This window comes from Heterodontus francisci, chromosome 16 (genome assembly GCF_036365525.1).
Source record: "Heterodontus francisci isolate sHetFra1 chromosome 16, sHetFra1.hap1, whole genome shotgun sequence".
In the NCBI taxonomy this organism is placed as follows: domain Eukaryota; kingdom Metazoa; phylum Chordata; class Chondrichthyes; order Heterodontiformes; family Heterodontidae; genus Heterodontus; species Heterodontus francisci.
Genome location: NC_090386.1, coordinates 80,014,359 through 80,027,660, shown reverse-complemented (window position 1 = coordinate 80,027,660; position 13,302 = coordinate 80,014,359). Strand labels below are relative to the sequence as shown.

Sequence of the window (13,302 nt, the reverse complement as noted above, 5' to 3'; positions counted from 1 at the left end):
TGTGAAGCACCTTGGGAATTTAATTATGGTAAAGGTGCTAAATAAATGCAAATTATTGTTGTTCAATTGTTCCTCACTGCTGGAAATGGAAACTTTGTAAATGTAATTTGAATCAAAATGGCCTCAATCTGAAAATTCCATGCACAGTAGCCAACTCGTTTTTCTTAAAAAAAAAACAGCAAATGCGATCAAACTATTAACAGCAAAAAGTTCTGAAAACAACCTACACAAAGAATTGTCTCTTTAACCCTTGACACTGGCATGTCTGCTTGTTTAACTGAAAGAGTTTGTTTTTCTCAAACTGTAATCAGAACGGCGAGGGCAAAGGGCCTGGGTAATTATTACATCTCTCCTGCAAAACATACAAATGCTTGGGTAATTATATAACTCAAGGTCAACAAGTAGAAATGTGAAGAAAAAAATCCCCACCCACATTCATCAGACATCAGATAGTCAGTGAATAAGGAAGCAGTTACGGGGGCGGGGGAATGAAAAAACAACGGAGATGAAATTGGCAGCCAACTTTAACATCCCTGGACACGTTGCAATGACCAAATTGTGCTGCTGCCTGTGTTCTCACTGCGACTTTCATATTCTTCACAGTGCTAATTGGCCTGCCTAATATTTATACATCTTCCTCCTCTCAGCAGAGCAATGCACAAAAGATTATATCTGCATCAAAAAAATGTGGCACTGAAATTTATTTTCAGTGACAATTTTGATATCCTTGCAAGAGGTGAAATCCTATGCCGAATGCAAATATCTCTGAAACCACCGCTTGAAAGAAACTGAGATTTTTTATGACTTGGCTGCAAGATGAAACATGCCTGTGTTGCCTTTCGTCTCCAATACACTATGAATTAATAGTCGTGGAAGCATTGGGAAGACTTTTAAAAAAATCTGAAGTCTCCTTTGAATAAATGCTCTAATTTATAGAACTATTATCGGCTGTAATTTAACTTCTAAATATTACACTCATCAGTTGTCTCAAATTATCAGAAGTGTAAATTAATGCCTATATTAGACTACTTAATAATCTTATCAGAAACATAAATGCACTTTACTTCCATGCATGTGGTATAATTGTAAACAGAACTTAAAATGTTGATAAGGATCTCACATATACTAGAAAGGTATTCGCACAGTAATGGAGGCAGGAGCAGGAAAGCAGCACTATACAGATAACCCAAGCAATTCTATACTAGAAACACTTCGAAGAAAACTAGAACAGACACGAACCGTTGACAATATAGAAATATCACATACTTATTCCACAGACCTTGTTGAAAAGGATTTCATGTAGTTTTGTTCAACTTGTGTTTTCCACTAGGATCCAGCATCACCTAGCCGCAGCTAGGCAGGATCCATGTAAGTGACAGGATGGCTCTTAGCTCATTCTTGCAAATCCAGTTTGTGCTTCTTTTCCAGCTCTGGCAGCTGCACTGAAGGATAAAGTACAGCAAACCCGTCAGACAGGTTTTACTATAATATTATAACAGGTAAAACTAGTCTCCTCCATATCATTTCATAATTAAATAAAATGTTTGCTTTGTGTTTGCTGTATGACTGAACTCTCTAAGCCACTGCTTTGACAGAAAACAGAACACTCATTTTTCTTTACAATAAAATGACATTTTTTCCTGCTTTTTACTTATTTCAAATGCAACCTATTAATTCACACTATTAAATGGTCTGTTCCTACTGTTCAGTTCAACTGCATGCATCCACTTATTTTACAAACTTTTACAGATACTGACATTCAAAGATTTTGATGTCACATTAACTTAACTGCAGATATACTTTTGAGATTTTTTGACTGTACATTTGTAAAAACTCGCAGTTGAGCTGATAATTGCATTCTTTGAACTATTCAAAATTTAACATGTTAGGGCATAATTGAAAATGGACCTAAAAGGAGAGGAATTTTTAAAATGCAGTAGAGTAAAGAATGTTATTAATTTCAGATGATAATTCACCTCAGTTAAATGAATATGGAGTAACTGGAAAAGCTTTGATTTAATCAAATGACTTTTATGTCATAAATCATGAAGGTGAAACTTCAACAGTTTAAGAAACCTGAAGATTGCACTTCTGCTGACTATCCATTACCCTAGACAACACAAACTGTATGAATTATACTTGTTCTTAACTGTTGATATGCTGCAGACAAGTAGTGCATATGGGAAAGGTGGCAGGGCATAAAGTTAGTCACCATGTCGGATCTGAATGAATAGCATCACATTTCAGTATGACCTTTTAACAACTGAATCAAAGTAAATTAACAATGGCGCGATAAAATGATGATTTGTTGCAGCAGTATTGCTATTGGTATTGTCATTATTTTAATGTTAAATTAGCAATGAGAATGAATTAAATTGAATATAAAACAAACAGTGGTGACTGGCAAAATATGTTTTGCATTCTATTCTTGGTTTGTGTTGAGTTATCCCATCTCAGTCAGTGATGGTACTAATATTGGTCTTGACACCACTGGTTTGGTGGGAGGGGTGGGTTGGTGGAGGTCAGGAAAAATCACACAGGATTCTTCCAGAGTCTTGTTCTAGAGATGGCCTGTGTGTGGGCATCAAATGAGAACAGACTGAGACTTCGCTATGTTTTCTCCACAGATTATAAATATGTAAAATAGGCAGCCATTAAAAGTAAAGGATATTTAAACTCTTTTTTAAAGAACAGTTGAATAAATATCCATGCCTGCTGCCTTCAAGGGGGTGCAGTATGTATGGACTGTCAGCCTTGATCTGGTATTATACCTCCTTCCAGTTGTTCCTATTAATGACTAAATGGCAAATGAATGCAGTTTTCTTGTTTGCTACAGACTTAGGTGTCATTTGTGGCTCAGTGCAGCACACTTGCCTCTAAATTATAAGATTGTAGGTTCAAATCCCATGTCAGTGCTATACTGATTGTAGTGTCATGGAAGTGTAGTTTTTTTTCTGTTTAAAACAGTGTGCCTTTAAGACTCTGTTTAAAAACAGTGTGCCTTTAAAAAACTAAGGGGGCACAGTGTGCCAGCTGCACCTGTTTCCTAGGCCACAGCAGGACAGAGAGGAGGTCAATGGTGTGCTGTAACTTTTAACTGTGGGTAAAGACCAGTCTTAACTGGTTTGAATGGGAGACAAACAAAACATGCTGCACACTGAAAAGAAGCTGTCTATATCTCAGCAGAGAAAATCTACATTGAGTTCAGATTGTGTTTGCCTAAGGAGGAAAAAATCCCTGAAAAAGAACAATTTGCATTGTTGGAGGCAGTAACTTACATTTTACTTTGAAACTCTAAGAAGTCTGCTACAGAAGTGACTCGCTCTATTGCCTATTTATGTTTACTGGAATTCTCAGTAAAGTTTTTACCAAAAGACCGCCGATTTTAAAATCCAAGTAGACCTGTTGCTGTGCTTATCCTTGAAAGAACTGTAAGATGCCTGCTGCAGCTAAAATACTTTGAATGTCTGTGTATTAAAGACTCTTAGGTCGAATTTGCCTAGAAACTTTGAGTAGCATCTGATTATTCTACTCTGGGACACCTCATCAACCAGTAACGTAACTCACCAGGACTTACAACCCAGCTACTTATTTTATTCCTAAGAAACACCTTTTTTAAAAAAACTGGTTAACCATTGTCAGTTTTTGAATGTATGTATGTGTGCATGGGGGGGGGGGCTTAGGATAAATAAGAAGTTATAAGGTCTTCAGACATAAATATATCATAATTGTGTTAAGATTTAGTTTATTAATAAATAATTAATTTGTTGTTGTCTAAAGATAGCTGGTTTGGCATATTTTATTCTGGGGGTTAACAAAGTGTTTAATTTGGCTGTTTTCCGGTTAGGTGGGAAAACTTTAATAATATGCTGCGACCCATGGAGTGATGGGACTGAATTGACAGTGCATTGCTCCCACCTCGGTCATAACAGTAGGTGTCATTTTCGGATAAGACAATAATGTGAGGACCTATCTGCCCTTTCAGATGGAAGTAAAATGCCCCATAACATTACTCAAAAAACAGAATGGGGGTTCTTCCCAGTATCTTGATAAATATTTATCCCTCAACCAAAATCATGGGTTAGTTGGTCATTTATCTAATTTTTCCTTGTGCAACCTTACTATGTACAAATTGTTGTAATCATTGTCTGGCAACATTTTACAATACAGCTGTGTGAAAAATTGAAGACTATTTGTGTACACGACTGTCACCAACATCCTGGGGTCACCATTGGCCAGAAACTTAACTGGGTTAGTTACATAAATACAGTGGCTACAAGAAAAGGTCAGAGGCTAGGTATTCTGTGGCACAGGACTCTCCTCCTGACTCCTCAAAGCTTTTCTGCTAACTACAAGGCACAAGTCAGGGGTGTGATGGAATACTCTCCACTTGCGTGGAGAAGAGTACAGCTTCAACAACACTCAAGAAGCTGGGCACCATCCAAGACAAAGCAGCCAACTTGATTGGCACCTTAAACATTCACTCCCTTCACCACAGGCACCAAGTGGTTGCAGTGCATACCATCTATAAGATGCTCTGCAGCAACTCACCAGGGATCCTTCGACAGCACCTCCCAAACCAATTACTTCTACCTCCTAAAATAACAAGGGCAGCTGGTGCCTGGGAACAACACATGCAAGTTTCCCTCCAAGTCACACGCCATCCTGATTTGGAAATATATCACTGTTCCTTCATCATCATTGGGTAAAAATCCTGAAACTCCCTAATTATCAGCAGCTTCATTGCATGGACTGCTGCGGTTCAAGAAGATGGCTGACTATGACCTTGCCAGCGATGCTCACATCCCATTAATGATTTAAAAAGAGCAGGTCAGCACATCTTCCTTCCAATGGCTTTGTGTTTTTCCTTTTTTAAAAACTTTGGCCAGGACCTTTAGAAAAATGATTATGTGGAACTCATATTTCTATTAGATCTGCAGTCTAGTATGTATTTTTATATTTGTATACAATTTCTACTTCATGTTCTGTGACTTAGCCAGAACATCTCTACAAATGGCTTCTCTTCACAATCCTGCATTATCACTCTTGGAGTTCTCCCAAAGGTCCTGCCTCCTCTTCCTCAGCTACATACTGCCTCTTGGTAACGTCATGCACAGACATTGGATCCACTTCCATGTACACTGAAGACAGCACTACCTCTCCATCACATCTCTTGACCATTGCACAGCCTATGTACTGTCAGCCTATTTATCCAACATTCAGTTTTGGAGATGCTACAATTTCATACAACTAAACACAAGGAAGATCGACACCATCATCTTCAGCACCAGCCTCAAATTTTATATCCTTGCTCTCAAGATCAACCTTTCTCCCTGGCCTGTGTCTCAGACTGACCCAAACTGTTCACAGCCGTGCATCCTATTAAATCCTGAGTTAAGTTTCCAATTCCAAATCCTCTCCATTGCATAGACAGCACCTCTGTAACATTGCCTGCCTCTGGCCCTACCTCCACCCAACTGTCACTATTATTGTAATCCGTTGGCTTTGTCACCTCCAGAATTGACTATTTCAACAATCTCCTGGATGGTCTCCAGTCGTCCACCCTCTGTAACCTTAGCTCATCCAAAACTCTGCTATCTGTATCCTATCCTGCACCATGTCACCAATCAACCTGTCCTCACTGACCTGCATTCACTCCGGGTCCCCCGTCAACTCTAATTAAAAATTCTCATCCTTGTGTTTAAATCCCTCTGTGTCCATGCCACTCCCTACCCAGGAATCCTCTAGTGTTATAATTACACCCTCCAACCCCTTAAATCTTCTGTTCTTCTCACTCTGGCTCTTGTGTATCCCCTCCCTTCGCCCCACCTACTGGCGCTGTGACAAGAGACTGTATAATACCTCACCTCAAGTTGTGCCACTGCTGGAGCCGATACGTATTTGTTTTCTTGTGCCTATTTCAGGGTGATTGCCTTCTGATGAGACTCTTCATGGGGCTACACTGTGTTCTGTAAATAGTATGCAATGTTCAGAAATAAATGAGGTATGACGCTGAGAATGGCCAAAGATACAAATCCACAATCTAACAAATGAAGGCTGTTTACCATAATTACATGATATTCTAGACGCCTAACTGGTCTAGGTGTGGCTGCGCTTTGATTAAGCTTTCTCTCCATATGTTATTTTAATCAAAATTAAAGGCTTAAAGAAAAGTAGATTGCTTTTCAATGAGGAGTAAATGAAATGCTGGACTTTGAAAGAAAGGATCTGTGTTGATGTAACAACTTTCACAACTGGAGTATTGCTGAAAAATAAGACATGCTGTCGAAACTTTTCATCTTGCACTCATCAGGACAGACACAAGAATGCCTAATTTCAAAGGGCGCAACAATTTATACTGCATGAGAAAAGGGTGCTGATTGGTTGACAAGTCGACTCTGATTGATCAAGGTGTTGCCATGGAGAATGCACCAGGGAACTATTGTCCCCCACACTTTTGTTTAATTCAAAAAAGGCGCAACGCCTGGACAAGCGCCTGCAGATAACACGTCCCTGCATATGAATAGATGTAGCTTCTAGCAAGTGAGCCTGACTGATAATCTTAACTTGGTTGTTAGTGTAATTCTTAGCACACTCAGGATTGTTAAGCAAGTGCTGTCCATTCACGGAATCACATTAGACAATGTGTTCCGAGTTTTGCAAGTACGGGTTGGTTGAGTACAATCAAAACTCTGCCTATTGCAAACAGCCGCAAGGATGTGCTGTTTGATCCCATCTGCCAGTCACTGGGATGTATGGCCTATGTAACTGGCATCGCACTGGCACTAGAATTCATATAGCACATTACTCATTTGTGTGGTAGGCTGAATGTCTTATTGGCTAGAAGGCAGCATCCTGTTAGTGGAAAGTACCACTCGTGTTGCTACTGCATAGTAGCAGTGTGAAACGTCTAGCTTCACCTGTTGCTCAGATTTTTGAGATGCCTTACGCTTCCAGGGAAATTTGAAGTCGAATGGGCACTTTTCAGGTCCGAAAGTGGAGGCCTGAGGCCCATTCATGAGTATGCATGATTCACAACTAGCAATGATCTGATCGGGGTAGCCATTATCCCACAGCGTGGCTTTCACAACCTTAGGGTGCCCAAAAGTGCTTCAAACCCAATAAAGTACCTTTGAAGTGTAGTTGCTATTGTAATGTAGGAAAACAGTTTTATCTGTGGGAATGGTTATTTGAAACTGTAGCTCCGTAAAACTGTGCTCAGTAATTGTTACAACTGTTTCTGTACTAAAGTATGGAAGGTGCACAGTTAAACTGCAAGTAACTGTAATAGTTAGAGATACAATACTGCGTTAGCATAGGGTTTTTGCAGTTTGAAGCTGCTGTTATACGAGCAACTTGGTATCAAATTCACCTTGATTTTGATGTAAATCCAGCATTAAATGCAAGCTTAATACAACAGGGTGTACCAGTTCCTTTGGAATCAATACTCCTGCTTGGCTTCTCACTCTCCAAAAGGAAAGTCTGAGCACATTTAGTTGTGCCAGCTCTAGCGTTACAGCTTGAACAGGGAATGTTATAAGGCATGGATGAGACAGGATGAGAAAAAAACAAAAAAATTGAATGGATTGGCAAATTAAAGATATGTTTTCAATTATTCAACAATTTAGGAAAAAAATCACAAGGACATAGGGGTGCAGCAAGGAAGTAGGGGAGCAATCTCATCTCTGAACTCTTATTTGTACATCACACAGCAGTAACTGAAACAAAGCCACAAACCAATAACACGACCATGACAGCCAAGAAAGTGTCTGAGAATTAAAATTGTTTTCGTACATTATCACACAAGCACTAATTTGCCATTTGTTTTTGGCACATGTCACCAAGCTAAGGGCAAAAAATACACTTCTAAAATAACTAAATCTTTTTTTTAATTGATAGTTTAGGAACACAAATTTAAAAAAATTTCTGTAACGATCAGGTGAGGAGGGGTCGCAAGGCTCCCCTCGTGTCCTTCTCCTTGTTTGACCGCATCAGGGTTTATTCCTTTTTAAACAGTCGATGTGCTTACCACTTCAGTGAGTGTTTAACCTTTTACCTTTGTTGTGATCATAAAAGAACCAATCGGACAGATTTTCTTGAGTTTAAACAATAAAGAGGTTAACCAAAAACCTGATCTAAATAAAAGAATAAACTACACTATCACACACACAAGAATCACACACACAAATAAATTTCAGAGTGGAGAGGAATAGTTTGGGTTGGTTTAGAATCCAGAACAAATAAAAATAATACAGTCTGTGGGGTCTGGTAATTCAGGTGTCATCCGACTGATTCTGGAGCCCTGAAGGTTTTATGACCAGGTAAGAAAGGTGTCTAGGGGTCCCTTTCAGCCTTCACCTGGTCTTAACGTAACAGGGGTTTTTTTTAAACACACTGTGTTTTTAGCTCCCCCTTGGTGAATCCTTGTTCACCGCTTTCCAATTATAAGGCAAAGAAACCAGCACAAATAGGCTTTCTTAGGTTTAAAGAAGAAAAGTTAAAATTTATTTAAACTTAAACTCAAATTAATTTGGATAACGCCTATGGATACACAATGCGCCCCATGCTAGCATGCATATGTGATACATACATGCAAATAGAGACAGAAAAGAGCAGAAGAAAAATCAAGTGGAAAGGTTTGAGGCAATATCTGAAGAGTTGTTGTTACAGTTCTTTGAGCTCATTGTAGAGTCCTTGATTGTAGGTAGATCTTGCTTTTCATTGGGGCCCAGTATTCTTCTTAAACCTTGTTTACTGTAGGAGACTTTTCTCTCTTGGGGTTCATGTATCTTCAGTGGATTCAGAGGCTTGTGAGAAAGAGATGGGAGCAGTCAGGAGAGAGATCTTCTCAGTCCAGGAGCAAATGGCTTTCTGCCCAAATTTTTTGTACAAATTCAAAAAACTCAAGTTGTCCAGTAGGTTAATCATGTGACTAGCTGATTTGACCATGTACTTTTATGTATTCGGCCATCTTCGCTGTCAATCTGGAATGAGAGCTCCCCCACCTTCAACGTCTGGTGATCAAAAGTCCATTTTGGGTTGAATGTCATGGAATGGCTGCTTTGCCCTTCCAAACACTGTCTGTTAATATGCAAATAACTTTTCTTGCCATGGCTGATCTGTTTGACAAGTCTTCTTCAGAAACAGTTTAAAATCAATGTTCATGACAACATTAATATGCCTCATTCTTGGCAAGTGGGGTCCTAGCATGACAAAGCCCATGGTTGGTAGATGTTCTTGGAGACAGTGGAGCAGGTAGTCTTCTTCCTGGTGGTTGTTGTCTTGATTTTTTTCAGCCAGCAGGCAAACTTCGAATGCCCAAAGGTCACACCTGGAGAGAGAGAAAAAGAGAGAGAGAGAGACCTGCCACCCACCTCCCCCCCCACCCCCCAAGGGTTCTGCACCATCAAAGTCTCAGGGGTTTGCCCTTTGTATCAAAAGACTGCTAGTTTTTCACTGATGGGGAGGCAGTCACATAATTGCCCAGTGTCCTTGTTTGCAATTTAATTAGTTTCAAGTCTAGGAATCTCTCTCAGGTCTCATTGTTTCAATGTTTACCCCCAGGATTTATGTCTTCACTAGTGCATGCTCCAAGATGGCTTTGAATGTCCCACTAACGAGGGTGATACTGGATAATCTACTCAGTTATCCAAGCCATTGTCCCAGATGGGAGCCTTGTTAGACATGCATTTCCAATTCATTGTCCTGGAATGTAAGGTATTTCAATGCAAATTGAGGTGGCCATCTTGGCTGCCAGCTGTTTAAAAGTTAAATGTCGGATCCCAGCTTTCCTTATTCAAAGTTTAATGTAGGTTTCCAACCGATGAATTTAAAATCTTCATTTGGCATAGCACGTTTTCTTGACAGATTGAATACTTTTGAAAAATACTTTATGAGACATTTAGCTTTTGATGGGTTCTGAGACCAGCAATGTGAGGCAGTCAGGATGCTCTGTTACTAGGGACATAGCAATTCTAACTTGCAGACTTCAATCTGGAATGATGTCTATTTTAATAAATGTCATTGTAAAATGCTTTAAACAAAACAGAAGCACAAGAGCAAACTATGCATAGTTACAGTGCCGGATATCTATTAATAAGCGGCCAAGAATCTGGAGGAAAATAAAAGCAAGTGGGTAACCAATGGTAAAAGAATTAGCTCAAATCTAGTAGGATTTTTTGATTGCTTCTATTTTTTCTCACTTCTGCTGTGGTCCGTCATAGGATGGTCTCAAAACAATCTGGTGATGTAGGTCTGTACGTATTACTGATAAAAGAAAGGAAGATATCCAATGCATTCAACACAGTTACAGAGACCCTGGTCAGGCAAATCAGTAATATCATAATGTGAGACAGAAAACTGAGTGTTGCTTCATGAGGATGGCATGTGTTGTGGCACAATGCCACTGTGACCGCTGCTCCTAGGGGGCTGTGTGACCTGTACCCTATTGAGAGACCTTGCATGATAATGTGTGGACAGCTCATTTAAACATTTGTAGGGTACTCAGTGCATGATGCTGGTGGGGGAGGGGCAAAGGGCCAAGGGCTGGTGTGTTATTCAGGTGCTGCATTACTGGATGGTGAAGGGCATTTTTCTCCAAGTGAAAATCTGTTAGGACACAATGACCCCCCCACCCTTACCTATTGAGCTGATATTACACAAAGAAGCACCCAAACCATCATAGTGTTTCCAGTGTAGAGGGACCCAATATGATCGGTACAGAATCATTCATATATCTGTATATGTCTGCAAATGCAGCAACTACATTTCAGTAAAGCACCATTATGAATAACCCAATGATTTATAAATTATTATTATGTGAGAGATTCAGGCCAAAGTTCCTTGAGGATATCAAGGATGATAGTATAGCGACATTCCATACAATGACAATGCTTTGTATTACTTGAAACATAGAACTTTAAATAAAAGATTTTGTATGAGAGTAGTTTCAGAAATAATCAGGGAAAATACTATTATAAAACTTGCAGTTCTGATATTATGAAGCAGATCCAATACTGAGGTTAGGGTGATCGACATTGTGTCAGTCTACCAGGGGTTCATAAACCATCTTTAAAACAAGTTATGCTATTCTAAGTTTACTCAGATCTACATATGAAAACTTGTATATGTAACAGATCCATAAAGATTAAAACAACTTGTTTATAATGAGACTTGAACATAATAGGACTGGTTGTACAAGTTTTGGTTGACATCTTGCCTAGGCAAACAGTACATCTTGCCCTGAAGGCAACTGTGTATTTTGTCCTGTGAGAACTGTGTACCTTGTTGTGTGAGAACGGTGTATCTCGCACTGTAGGAAATGTACATCTTGTCCTGTGGGAACTGTGTGTCTTTTCCTGTGGGAACTGTGAGTCTTTTCCTGTGGGAACATTGTATCTTGTCCTGTGGGAATTGTCTATCTTATCCTGTCGGAACAGTATATCTTGTCCTGTGGGATCTGTACATTTTGTCCTGTGGGAACTGTGCATCTTGTCCTGTGGAACATAGGAACAGGAGTAGGCCATTCAGCCCATTGAGCTTGCTCCGCCATTCAATTAGATCATGGCTGATTACCTTAATGCCACTTTCCTGCGCTATCCCCAAATCCCTTCATATCATCAGTATCCAAATATCTATCGATTTCTGTCTTGAACATGCTCAATGATTGAGCTTCCACAGCCCTCTGGGTAGAGAATTCCCAAGGTTCACCACCCTCTGAGTGGTGAATTCCTCCTCATTTCAGTCTTAAATGGCCTGTCCCTTATTCTGAGACTATGTCCCCAGGTTCTAGACTCACCAGCCAGGGGAAATATCCTATCCACATCTGCCCTGGTCACACCCTGTAAAAATTTTGTAAGTTTCAATGAGATCACCTCTCATTCTTCGAAACTCTGGAGAATACAGGCTCAGTTTCCTCAATCTCTCCTCATGAGACAATCCTCCCAACCCAGGGATTAGTCTGGTGAACCTCCGTTGCATTCCCTCTATGGCAAGTATATCCTTCTGTAGATGAGGAGACCAAAACTGTATACAACGCTCCAGGTGTGGTCTCACTAAGATAAAAGCAAAATACTGCGGATGATGGAAATCTGAAATAAAAACAGAAAGTGCCGGAAATACTCAGCAGGTCATGCAGCATCTGTGGAGAGAGAAGCAGAGTTAACATTTCAGGTCTGTGACCTTTCATCAGAACCCATGTGGTCTCACCAAGGCTCTACATAATTTTACTCCTGTAGTCAAAACCCTTGTGATGAAGGCCAACATACCATTTGCCTTCCTAATTGCTTGCTGCACCTGCATGCTAGTTTTTAATGACTCATGAACAAGGACACCCAGGTTCCTTTGGACATCAACACTTCCCAACCTTTCACCATTTAAGGAATACTCTGTCTTTCTGATTTTTTCTACCAAAGTGGATAACTTCACATTTATTCACATCATATTCCATCTGCCATGTTCTTGCCCATTCACTTAGCCTGTCCAGGTTCCCTTGAAGCCTCCTTGTATCCTCCTCACGACTTACATTCCCACCTAGTTTTGTGTCATCAGCAAATTTGGAAATATTATATTTGATCCCCACATCCAAATCATTTATATAGATTGTGAACAGCTGTGGCCCAAGCACTGATTCTTGCTGTACCCCACTAATAAAGGCTTGCCATCCTGAGAAAGTTTATTCCTACTCTCTGTTTTCTGTCTGAAAGCCAATTCTCAATCCATACCGTTATATTACTCCCAATCCCATGTGCTCAAATTTTGTTTACTAACCTTCTATGTGGGACCTTATCAGAAGCCTTCTGAAAATCCAACTACACCACATCCACTGGTTCTCCTCTATCTATGCTACAAGTAACATCCTCAAAAAATTCCAACAGGTTTGTCAAACATGATTGCCCTTTCATAAATCCATCCTGACTCTGCCCAATCAAATCATTATTTTCTAGGTGTCTAGTTAACACATCCTTTACAATAATTGCTTAAATTTTCCCTACCACTCATGTAAAACTGTAGTCTGTAGTTCCCTGTTTTCTTTCTCCCTCGATTTTTAAATTGTGGGGTTATGTTTGCTCCTTTCCAGTCTGCAGAAACCTTTCCAGAATCTATCGAATTTTGAAAGATGACCACCAATGCATCCATTATCTCTATAGCCACCTCCTTCAATATTCTGGGATGTAGCTCATCTGGTACAAGGAATTTATCAACCTTCAATCCAGTTAATTATTTGAGTCCTACCTCTCTATTAATACTAATTTCTTTTAGTTCCTCATTTTCACAAGTTCCTTTGTTCCCTATTATTTCTGG

The 13,302-nt window shown here is 39.7% G+C and overlaps 1 protein-coding gene across 2 annotated transcripts in view; it reads right to left on the bottom strand.

Annotated features, from left to right (window-relative positions):
• rbbp8l (retinoblastoma binding protein 8-like) overlaps positions 1 to 13,302 on the bottom strand; it is a 248,093-nt gene that overhangs the window by 141,249 nt on the left and 93,542 nt on the right. For both annotated transcript variants that reach the window (XM_068048838.1, XM_068048837.1), the window contains exon 3: positions 1,280 to 1,442. The gene's annotated coding sequence lies outside the window, so the exon portion shown is untranslated. The remainder of the gene's footprint in view (positions 1 to 1,279; positions 1,443 to 13,302) is intronic.